The sequence below is a fragment of the Pongo abelii genome, chromosome 4 (genome assembly GCF_028885655.2).
Source record: "Pongo abelii isolate AG06213 chromosome 4, NHGRI_mPonAbe1-v2.0_pri, whole genome shotgun sequence".
In the NCBI taxonomy this organism is placed as follows: Eukaryota; Metazoa; Chordata; class Mammalia; order Primates; family Hominidae; genus Pongo; species Pongo abelii.
In genome coordinates, this window is record NC_071989.2 from 100,619,777 (window position 1) to 100,632,668 (window position 12,892).

A 12,892-nucleotide genomic window follows, 5' to 3' on the forward strand; every position below is an offset into this window, starting at 1 on the left:
TATGATGCATTAACTTTCATTCTGGTGGACTCAGTACCATGGTCTCTGTCAGTTTATTTAACTATAATCCTTGTCAGCAACACCTGTGATTGCTTCAGTGGCCTAGTCTATGTGAGTTTATGATGGTTGTGGTGCAGTTTTGCTGGGGGTAGGGGAGACATCAGGCTGGTTGCAGGGACAGATGTGGGCAGGCAAAGAAATTGACAGGCTGTCCTGTGGGCTTTCCATGAAGGCAGTGGCTCCTGCTAGACTGGCTGTTGGACAGGGTACAACTGGCTGAACAGCTGTGTGGCTGTCTTTCTGGGAAAGTGGAGATACCACTGGACTTGCTATTGAGTCAGGTGTACATGAGCACAGCAGGGCCAGATGGTTCTGCAGCAGTCTGTCAGGGGAATGAAGCTGCAACCAGACAACTAGTTGTGCTGGGCATAGGTGCATGTGAGCATGGCCATGCCATGCAGCCTTGAGGAAGTCTGTCCACAGGTTCAAGCCACAGCAGCACTGGTTGTCAGGCCAGGTGCCATTGTATGCAGGTGCATGCAGGTGCAGCAGGACTGGGTGGCCTTGCAGAAGTCTTTCCAGGGACATGTAGCCACCACTGGACCAGCTGCCAAGCCGGACACAGGTGAGCACAAATATGGCAGGGCTGAGTTTATTTGCAGTGGTCTGTTGAGTGGATCAGATCACCATAGGACCAGCTTTCAGGCTGGACATGTGCAGGATAAGTGGGCCAGTCAGTTGTTCAACACAAGTGTGCATGGGTGAGGCACCCAGTTGACTGTTTAGTGGCCACCATTCTGCTTGTTCCCTGAAGGGGTGGTGTGCCACATGGGTTTACATGTTGGGGTCTTATTCATTCCATCTAGCCTAGGCTCTTGGCAGCAAGGGTCATGGTATTGCAGACACCAGTGTGAACATGATAATAAGACAGTGGGGCTTCAGCCATAGAAAGAATTGGTTGCTATTGGCCCCCAGGGAAGAATGCACTCTAGTAGTGCATCCAGTTTCAAGATGAAGCTGAGCCATAGCAGCTTAGGCCATGGGGGTGGAGACTGTTCAAGGTGGGCTTCTACTCTGAGGCAATGAGCTGCACAACTCCTGGCTACTGTACAAACTGGAGTAAAGGCCTATGAGGACTGTGGGACTCTCCTGCACCCAGGATTGCTGATGTTTGTGGCTGCCATGGGGACCTCTGGTAACTCCAGCTTACCTTTCCTTCGTAAGAAGATGTCTCCACTGACTCTGAGCTGAGCCCAGTGGACAAGGCGGTGTGGCAAAGGCAGAATGTCTTGCTCACCTCTTTATGTTGCTATTCTGGTTTTCTGTGCAACACAGGGATTTTTGTCATTACCCTGGTGTTCCCCAGCCTACTTCGTTAGTCATTGTACTCAAAATATAGTTGTTTACTCATTTTTTGGTTCCTTTTTGTGGGGAGGACAAGTACCAGGTAACTCTAGCCAGCCATTGTTGATGTCACTCTATTACTTATAAAATGTAAATAATATCAATACAGAAGAATGGACTTTCCTAAAATATCATCACAGAATTTTACTTCCACCATGAGGTTCTCCATTCCATACGTATCCATCTCTATCTGTCTATCTACCTACCTACCTATCCCTACAAAGGGAAGGTCAGGGTTTGAACATTTTACACCTATATTCATCCTCATATCTGTGTCTTTGCTCATTTCATTCCTCTTCCACCATGCTCTTCCTCCTTTCCCAGACCTATTGTTAACTTCCCATTCTTCTATCCAGAGGACAAACCTCACCCCTGCCATGCTGCCTGTCTATCTGGCTCATAGTAATCATTTCTCTGCTTCTTATCCCTGACACTGCATCGTTACAACCTAGAGGATAAATATTGGCTAAGATACAGTTACTAATGCATTTAAGCTTAATTGCTTTTAGAAGGAAAGCATTTATTAGCTACTATTTAAGAATGATGATCAGCTGAGTATTTCATCCCTTCTGACCACATTGTTCTTTGTTATTAGAAAAGAAATTATCAGTCTTCATAGATATAACTAGCTCATAAAATAATTATCTTTCAGAAAATGTGTAAAACTTGCTGTCGTCACATGATGATGGTGATCTACTTAGATTTCTGTATTTTTAAGACCCTGAATTTTTCCTTGAACCCTCATCAGGAGTTGTCAAGATGCGACTGACCCATAGGTCATTATTTTTCAAAATAATTGGGATTCCCTCAACTGTATAGTAGGTCTTGTTAAATATAAATGAAATGCAGAATTATATATCTTCATTTTGAAATGTCTCTAGTATGAAACAATATTATTCCCAACATAACTCTTCCTACTTTCTCATTATCATTCCACCACAAACACACACACACACACACACACACACACACACCCCTACACACACATCCCTATACACATACACATTCCACACAAAAAAACCATTGGTTTAAAAATAACAATTATTCTCTTTTCATTACAAAATATTTTCATGCAACTACTCAGTAGCAAACTTGGATTTTTGATCATTTGATCCCCCCTCAAAAACACACTCTTTAAATGTGCATAGATTTAATTTTATGTATTAGAAGTTAGCCTCCAATTTCTTCTCAAATGAAACCTTTTCCTCATATCACCGGTCATATGTAATTTTCATACCCATGTATTTTCTATTAACCAAAAATAATAGTAGACTAAAATCCTGAAGTTTAAAACAATTTTATCTGTGACTTTCAAGTTTAGTTTCTGTAAACCTGTCGATATCAATTATAACAGGAAGATTTTTTAATTACTGTTTCCCCGGGAGATTTTTTTTATGAGAACCATCATAAATAAGAGGTAGAAACAGAATTACTACAAATAAGTACAAATAATTACAACTATATATGAAAACATTTTCAGGTGTTAGACATAATCATTTCTGCTTGAACTCCTGAAACAAATACTCAGACGAAGCAGTTTAAGTTAATGGGGGAAAAAAAAAAATAGAATCCAGGAATCTTGTTCACTTCTGTGCAAAAATAAATTTTATATGAAATCAAGGATGGTTCTCATATTATCAGTTTGTCAAATAATCTACAAATTAATTAATTTATTTATTTATTTTTTTGGTTGTTGTTTTTGAGATGGAGTCTCACTCTGTCACCCAGGCAGGAGTGCAATGGCATGATCTCGGCTCATTGCAACATCCGCCTCCTGGGTTCAAGCCATTCTCCTGCCTCAGCCTCCCAAGTAGCTGGGATTACAGGCGACCGCCGCCACGCCCGGCTAATTTTTTGTATTTTTAGTAGAGACGGGGTTTCACTATGTTGGCCAGGCTAGTCTCAAACTCCTGACCTCGTGATCTGCCCACCTCATCCTCCCATACAAATTAATTTCTTGAAGACTAAGATGACGGTTTCCTATCAAGTACTTTTAATTTCCAAACTTTAAAAGTAGGAACATGAGAGAATTCTGTGTATTTCACTGTTAAATATGAACAAATTATTGTACATATGAGAGAATTCTGTGTATTTCACTGTTAATGTGAAAAAACTATTGTTCATGTTTAACAGTGAAATAGAATTCTGTCATGTTCCTACTTTAAAGATTTATTTTTCCTTTACAGCAAGGAAAAGGAAAAAAAGATATAACTTACTCCTGTTTTTTTTTTAAATTCATTTCAGTTACACACTTTCCCTTCTTAATTTCTCTCAAAAGGCTTAGAACGTTTAGTAACACCTGCTGGGGTGATACCACCAGCGGCACTTCCCCAGAATAGTGCCATGTGTTTGCAGTGATACAGATTACTGTCTCTATACTCCTCTAATCACCTGGTTATATCTGACATCAGAAGGCTGGCCACAGTGAACTTTCTTCATGCCCACCGTGGTAAGATGTAGAAACTTCGGGCTCTGTGTAGTTGTGTCTCTTACCCAGCCCAATGGAACTCAGAATAGAATCTTTGTCCTACTACAGATGGTCAACAGACTGGAGTGTGCCAGTAATCTGAGAAGAGGCCAAACTTATTTTAATTACAAATTACTCCATCACTCCACATTTATCTCTCTGTACCTGTAGTAAATGCAACAGACAAGTTAATATACATTATTTAAATAACCATCAAAACCTTTCCTGCTCCAGCACTCTCCACCTTTCTCTGGAAACCCTGTAGGTTTATAGGGATTTATAACTGCAAGTGCCTGAAGTCAAGTTTCAGTTCTAGAAAATGTGGGGTAGAACAAGCTGATCAGACATTGGAACAACAAAGACAGGAGGATTAAGGCAGTCTGCAAGGATGAAAGTATAAAGAGATCTTGAGGGAAAATAGCTTGAGAAGAGCCTTTTAAAAATCAAACAGAAAAACTCTCATCAGTTGGTTCTTATTTCTTTTTTAAAAATGTAGCAACATGTGCAAGGAGTTTTATATATCAAGTTATATCTCCCATTCTTAAAAAAAGAATTAAAAGGCAAGCAGTTTAATAACCCTTCAGCATTTTCCCCAAAGTTATTTAGCATTCTTGTCATTAGAAAAACAATAATTTCAGAACATTTTCCAGGAAAAATACACAGAACTGCAAGGAAATGCATGTGCCCATGTGGAAATACTTAAGTTCTTCTCCCATATTGAACCTGTCTGCGCATTCATAGAGAACTTTTTTTATGACATATTTCCTTGTTATGTATACACTTTTTTTGTTCAACAATGCCAAAAAGTGATAACTTGGAGACTGAGAATTAGACTGACAGTCACCTGTCATTCATTGTCCTTTATTCTGACAACCTCAGGCATTCAGGCATGGATTTATGGGTATTTCGCCCCTTTCTCTTTATTTTTAAAGGGGTTGGGGGTTGGGGGAGAATATCACAGGATTCAGTTCTGAATAGACTTTTGTTTTGCTCTTTCTTTTACCTCTTGACTGTGTCAAATGCAGTGTGTCTCCCATGCAGTTTCTCTCTTTAGAGAGCCTTGGCTTGGCCAGCTAGTTAGTATTCAGAGACAAGGCAAAGAGGATAAAATTCTTCTCTCTGCTTGCTGAGACTGCAAATAAGCAATTAGACTAAAAGCAATGTATTGGAGAAAGAAGGACATTGTAGATATCATTGTTGACTGGAACCTGCCAATATAACTTTAAAATTATAAAAACTTCATAGCAGGGAGAAATAGTCACTTAGAGGCATGTAAGTTGGTTAAGACACTAAGTCAGTATTTGCTACAGACATTTCTGCAGTGTAATGTATTCTGTGAACTGTAAAATTTTCCATTGAATCCTGTTTCCTTATTATAATGAGAAACAAATGGGTGAAATTAGCAATGGTGATAGAAAATTCAACCTTTTATTGTGTTGCATGTTATGAAAACATTTTCTAGATTGGCATGTTACTCCCATTTTCACTTGAGCTCACTTTAAAGGATTGTAATGGAAGGCTGAAGGTTACAAACTGTTTTATGTCTGACCAAGCAATATCATGTAGCTCTGCTGCATAGTTCTATGAAAGGTTTAAAACAATATATGCCAGCCATTTTCTGGTTATCAGTGATAGTATGTGAGCTAGTTCTTAAAACTCTTCTTACTCCCTTCTTTAATATAGGTATTCTATGCTGGGTTCTAGTGATTGATGCACTTCCCTTGCAATACACAAATGCATTACTCTGTTAGTAAAACTGGGATTACCTAATTCCATTATGTAATAGATAGATTAGTCTCAAGTATGTCTTCAAGATTGCCCAATTGATGGGAAGAGGCATGTAGACCTTCTTGATTAGATATCCATTCCTTTTCCTCTTCCCACCCCCGTCCTTCAAAACCACGTTTCCCAAAAGTTGAGAAATGCTAGCCTGATGAATTTATTTTTACACATTCTAAGCCAGGAAAAAGAAAGGAATCTGGATTATTGACATTCTTTACCGGAACTACAGTAGACTAGAGTTAGCAGAAAAAACTGCTAATCATCACAGTTTTCGTGTTGGAAGCAATTTGCCTATAATTAGTAAGTTGATAAATACCAACAAAATGGGTGCTAAAACGAACAACTCTTGTGCTGAGAGACATTTGACTCTACATTACACTTTGCATTTTTATATATGCAGCATTACATTTTGTTACAAAGAGCGACAACTTTAGTGGCAGCTGAAGCACTCTAATCTGTCTTCTGAAGAAAAGCAGACATACATCTTAATATAACAACTTCTTTTATAAAACGTATCTGTTTTTTCAAGGCATAAGCAATGCATGGATAAGAAAAGAAGTTGGTCTTTTATTTATTTTATATAAAATGGTAACAGATGATGGAGGACTTGTTTTGCTAGATAAGAAAATGCTATCGCACATAAGATTAAATGGTACCAGTGACTTAGGGTATATTCTTCATTGGTAATACCAAATTCACATTTGTTTGCAGATATTTGTGTTCTGCATTTCATATAAAACAGCTCTTTTACTAAATGTTTAACTCCATATAAAATCAAACCCATGACCGTTTTTGTTTAAGTCAAACAAGGAAATGCATCTGCTGTGCTAAAAAGTGAGACAAACATTTTATTCAAACAAACAAGATATAATATATTTTATCTTTGAAACCAAACATATGTAAATATATGAAATGTTTTAATAAATGCTAGCTTTTGTAAGGGTCTAAACCATAATAGATGCTTTGTACATAATAAATAAAAGAATATGATGGCTTTATCAGTGGTATACTGAAATTCTTGTTCTTTCATAGCTAGCAGAAAACATAATTTCACAGCAAATTCAATCTGCACAATCTGATAGAACAAAAGAGGTTATCCCAAGAAAGAAATAGTGAGGGTATAAAGAAACTTCTTTGTGTGAATGTGGTAGAAAAGACTACATCTTTCTAGTGCTTTTTAAATGGTAACTAGTATTTATAGTCAATTTCAGGAGCATCCTTATCTACAGCCCCTTTAGTGGTAACTTGATTAGCAGATGTGGGTATCAGAGAACTTGCAGTGTCTTTATACTACAGACCACGTGGTGAATGGATTGATTACCTCTTATCAAGTAACTTCTAGTATAATTTTTTATACCTTTGATTTATTTTTTTCTTTCCCATTAAACAGTACTTCTTTGGTATTCCCAAGTACTGGATCAGACAGTAAGAAATGGCCACAGGAAAGTAAATACATGTTTTTCTTCCCCTCTTCAGAATATTCTACAGTGGGTGGTAAAATAATTAAGCCATTTCAAAGTCATGTAAAGTATCCCAAATATGTCAGAGGAAGAAGAAGAAGCTGCAATTTATTATTTTTCTGCAATAAATCAACATGAAAGAGAACATTTTAAAGGACCAAGTAGCTTTGTTTTCATTTACAGTTCATATCAATAATTTTATACCATGAGCACTTTGCCTGTTTGAGATGTATCTTCCATCAGGAACAGCTTGATTATTACGAAACAAAAAAGCAAACATTTTGAGGAAGCATATGTTGCAGTTATTTGTGAAGTATGTGTTTCATCTCATTTATCATTATTATTATTATTACTATTCATCCTAGTTGAAACTTGGGCTTCAATTCATGGGGTATATATGCTTTTAATGATGATTTATGTATAAGATTGAATCAAAATTCATTTTGTACATGTAAATTCTTCACAGTTTAGTACTGTACTAACACAACAAAGTATTTTCAGATCTTTGGAAAAGCTTTTCCAAGATCAAGAATAATACATTTGCAGACAGTCTGAGATTAAAGAGGGAAGCTATGCAGCTTGACCTGGTCAATTTTGCTGTCATTTTTTTGGCCAATATTATTTAATTTATTTCTTTCAACATATAACTCCATTTAAGAGATCCCAACATTTTGCAAGTGTCATATAACATATCTCCTTGGAATATTTCTTTCTTTCTAAAACAAAGTTGTATATAGTGAGCTGCAAGAGCCTTTCTTTGTGCTTGGTTTCTTCCCAACCATTTTGCCATTCAAAAACAATGCTGACATATGCATGAAATGACAAATAGCATTAGTGTAATAAAGGAGATAAACCAAACCTAAAGCACAGTCATATATTAAATTGTTTCTAAAAATACTGACCTAAGAGCCTCTATGAGTTGTTATAAGTAAAATTTGAAGGAAAAAAAAGACACTTGGAAGTGAGATGTACTCTCCTTTGTAGCCTACATAATTGCTGGCTTGCCACCATATTTGCTTGAGATGCCTTTGTCAGATATTATTTCATGTCTCTTTGTCAAAACGGGAGGTTTTGAAGCGTTTTTTCTCCATCTGGGTGACTGCTGTCAGGGCTCAGACCAAACCTCCCAGGGCTAGAGCACTGTGTCCAAAAAGCTTTTGGTAAAAAGCCTTTAAGCAGTCCAGCCCCTCATTTCCACTCACCAGATCAACACATATGTTTTATCAAAAGAAAAATTCTAACATTTCAACATAAGTTTCAAACACCAGAACTGTAACTTAGTGACTATTTTTCATTAAGACCTAGTGTTGAATAACTCTTAGCATACGGAATTACCCATGCAGAATGTAATCTAATACAACAGTTATGTCATCTTCCTTGTTAAGTGGTGATTTTCTAGAATTTGATGATTTACAAGGCTATTCTAAAAATGGTTGGCATCTCTAAGTAGATGGTTTTCCAACACACAGTAATACTCTATAGGATAAGATGGAGTTAAAAACAAATTTATTTTTCATTCATTTACTTCTTCCAGAGAAATTCAGTATAAAGATCATGGTAAAGCTTATCATATCAGCGATCAAAAGCAGGAAAAGAAAGTAATTGTAGGACATACAATAACAGAACTAATTTCTGCACAGATCCAACTATGTGGAGAACTGTTCAATTAGGACCCACAGTTACTTTTAATGACAGTTGTTGTGGAATAAGTGGAAACATCTGTTACCACGAACCACCAGAGTGGCTACACATGAAAAAACAGTTCTCTCTTCTATTGATTGGGACTGGTCTTTGTGGAATATTCCTATTAGTATGCTTAGAACAACCATGCAGATCTCTAAGCCAAATTAATTATTCTTGGCATTCCCAAGAAATGATCCTACAGTCATTTTTTTAACCACAGGCAGGGAGCATGGGAATCCTTCTCTGTGCGTATTTTATGATGGTTCCTCATGCCTAATTGTCCTACTGTATGTTGCCCTATTTTACCAGCTACAGTCTGAATTCATTCCCATCCTCTCCTTAAAAGTTTGAAACCCCCTAGTGACAGGAATATTAATGTTCCAACACTGTCATATCTATTTCAGCTCATACATATGCAATGTCTTTGTTTTCAAAGATTTATGTCAGACTTTGCTGAAGTGAGGTATTCTACCATTTTAGATAATAGCATGCCAAAGTGATGTTATCAGCCACATTCAGCACTCACTCAAGCAAACGGGAGGAGCATCCTTCCTTCATGGCTGAAACTCATAGAAACTGTTATTTATCCTTTTTGATGGGAAAATCTTTCAGGGGGAAATGGTGTATTTTTAGAAGAAGATTATGGCCATCCTGTGGATTATCTTTTAATTAAGAATGGATGATTTGTGCCCACTCTGCTGTAGCAAACATCTTGCTGCTAATGAAGTTTAAAAAGACTTACTTTATTTAATTACAGCTAATCACCAGGGTAAAATGTGGAATTTTCTTTGATCCTACATGTATTGTGGTAATCCCCATGGCAGATAGCATCTCCTCAAAACGTTTTGAGTTTTTCAGCCGGTCACAACTTGGCAAAAGGTGGAACAACCTTACGCTAAAGAATTTCTTTCATTCCCTCTGTAGTTGCCTACCCTGGCATAAAAAATACATGAAATCTTCTTACAAGCTGAGATGGTCCCTGAGACAGAAAGCATTGGAATATTCAAATATTTGAATATTTTACTTTGTTCAGTATTCACAACAGGGTTCTTTACTCTTGTTCAATAATTCAGTTTAACCAACATTATTGGACACTCTCAATGTGCCAAATGCTGTTCCAGGCACTAGGAATGGAGAGAGATGAACAGAATGTATTGAGCCCACTATTAAACAACCTTTAAGATGAACTGTGTTTACTTTCTACTGTATTTAGTCCATGTGGACATAAATAGATGAGTGTGCTTTAAAACCGAAAATTGTTTTTGTCATTGATTTGGTTTGTTTTTAAATCATCGGTTTGGAATTACTTACTCAAGCCTTGTAACATCAAACAGGACTATCTTTTTTATTGTATATCTCTTCTGTCTCTTTTCTTCGGAAAGTACAATATGTTAACTCCCATTTTCTGGCCTTATTCTTTCCTGAATCTCAAAGAAAATTATTTTGAGAATACATATTAAGCCACTCTTCATTCTAGGTGATATCTATCTATGAGTTTTCATCCTTATAAACATACAGACTTAATCATTTTCACCAAAAGTAGAGTGTCATTCTTTGGTACATATTTATTTTTTCCAATGTAAATTACATGTTTTTCACTGAAGTAAAAGCCCATCGCCAAAACTGATTTGTGTGTTTCAGTGTGTTTTATGTTTTTAATCTCAAAGAGGTCATCTTGTTCTTTTTAAAAAAGTACTCCCTTCTTTTTTTGTTTTTGTTCTGTAGTCTTCAGTCCATGTGACCCAGCTGATGTTGACCAGTTCTGAATAAAGGCCCTGAAGGGCAAGGTCATGCAGGCTCCTTGGGAGAGAACAGAACTGCAGAGGGAGAGCAGAGGGGACAGAGGCCAGAAGAGACCTGTGTCGGACAGAAGAGGGCACCAGCAAACTGACCTACTCACCCCAGCTGCTGACCCCCCACTTTGACCTGGGATCAAATCAGCAGCTGAGCACAAGAGATAGGCTGGGTTCTTTTTGGAAAACAAAATTTTCCTGGAACATGAGTATGTCTAAACTAACTAATCAGAATGGAAGAAATATATGTCTTAGTATACCTTTTCATGATTTGATAATTGGCCGTTTTCAAGAACATAATGAAAACCCAGCTGTCCCACTAAAATAATTCTCACCAAGGAGGGGCAGTTACTGAAAGATAAACAATTCCTGTGAAAGCTAAATAAATTATCTATCAAACTGTTACTCTATCTATAACTTTAAAAGAAAAAAGTCATCTGGGCAGAATTATTGGCTTCACATCTTCAAATGTGTTCTACTTTGTTTAACAAATTGAAGTTTCAATGAGTTCTTTTGGTTTGCCAGGATTGAAGCAGATTTAAAGTAGGTTTGTTGTCAAATCAGTGTATGGGTCTCTATCTCACACCTAGGCTTCCATTATCACACAATGATGAGCACTCTCTTCCCACCACCTCCATATAAATGCTTAAACACATCCCTTCCCTGCATATTTCCCACTGCCCACACCCGTGTAGTAATTTATATGCCACTTTCCCCAGAACTCCCTCCATTCTAGTAGGAAGCATTTAGACTTACAAAGTGATTGAGGTGGAGGAAGTTCTTCCAAAGTGCAATTCATGTGTCTTTAAAAAAAAAAAAATTAAACACTATAAAGTAGGAGAAGCAAAACAGAATTTGCGGTTAGTTCCTGTAATATGTTAAACATCTGCAGTTTTGTCTCTTCATCGGGATGCGGGGTTGTGCTGTAGTCACATCCTGATAACATCTGCACATTACTGATAGCTTTTGCTTTATTCTTTATGGTCTGCTGATGAGAGATTCTTTAACATTCCTTCAGTCATCAAGACCCCAGTTGGATTTCTTTGCTTGTGACAGCCTTAAAGGTGGTTTCATTTACATTTGCTAAAATGTCACAATATAGGAAGATATTTTCAGTTTGATGTTTCATCCCTTCCTTTTTTTATCCGGATGCTAGTTTTAGCTTTTCAAATGAATGTCGAACTCAAAATAGATTTTCCATGAAATATATTTTGTCTGATTTTTGGAACACCATGTCTGCAGCAAAAGACTTTTTTTTCCCAAAAAAGTTTTCAACAAGGAATGGCACCTCTCTACTCCTGCTTGCATTGCAACAACAGCTACCATGCCATGAAAGGGCTAGTTTGTTTAACATCCAGTAACACAGAATGTACGACTAGTTTAAAGGTCAGGTACTGACAGAATGGGAGCTGTTTTTGCTTCCCTAATGACCCCAATTACATCAGAGCTGAGCAAATAGTCAATAAACAGTGGCACTAACATATGTAGAAAAATTGTTTATTTCACATTTCCAGAACAATTAGCAATCCCCTCTCTGGTTCCAGAAAGACTTTGAGATCCTAGAGGTTTTAAATAAATGAGACCATGAAAAGTAATATAGAATATTCATGTAAATAATCTTGGGCTATATGAAAGCATTATTTATATTGCTGAATACATTTTTCTTGATGTAGCAAGCGAGTGGTCAATGGCAATACATAAGACAACTGTAAAGAGCTCTATAAACAATAAATTTTAAAAAGATTAATTGGTTTTGAGAGTTAATTTTCTTGAACAATTTAGTGGAGATTTTTCGTTACCCACTTGGTATTCATAGAGTTGAATAAGAGCTTTCACTGACATTCATTTTTAAATATGAGATGATAAAACATATTTTTTTCCATTTTATACTATTTGGAGATTTTTATATATTGTATTGATTTCTAATGTAATTCTATTGCAGTTAGAGAATACTCAATAAGTTTTCCTTTTTTTTTTTAATTTGTTGAGACTTCTTTTGGTCTTTCCTGTTGCCTATATTGGTGAATATCTCATGTAAACTTGAAAAGAACGGGTATTTTGCAGTGTTCAGTGAAATGTTCTGTAAATGTTATTTAGGCCAGATATGTTGACAATGCTGTTCAAATTTTCTATCTCTTTATCAATATTCTTTGTCTGGATAGTCCATCAATTACCAATAGTGGAGTGTTAAAAATGCCCAACTATGATTATTGATTTGATTATATCTTGTTTTGCTTCACGAATTTTGAAACTTTTTTTATTAGGCACATACACATTTAAGATATGTCTTCCTGATGAATTGA

At 36.7% G+C, this 12,892-nt stretch overlaps 1 pseudogene; it reads right to left on the minus strand.

Moving 5' to 3' along the window:
- The window catches only part of LOC100459009 (T-complex protein 1 subunit eta-like), a 120,881-nt pseudogene that overhangs the window by 105,506 nt on the left and 2,483 nt on the right, over positions 1 to 12,892 (minus strand).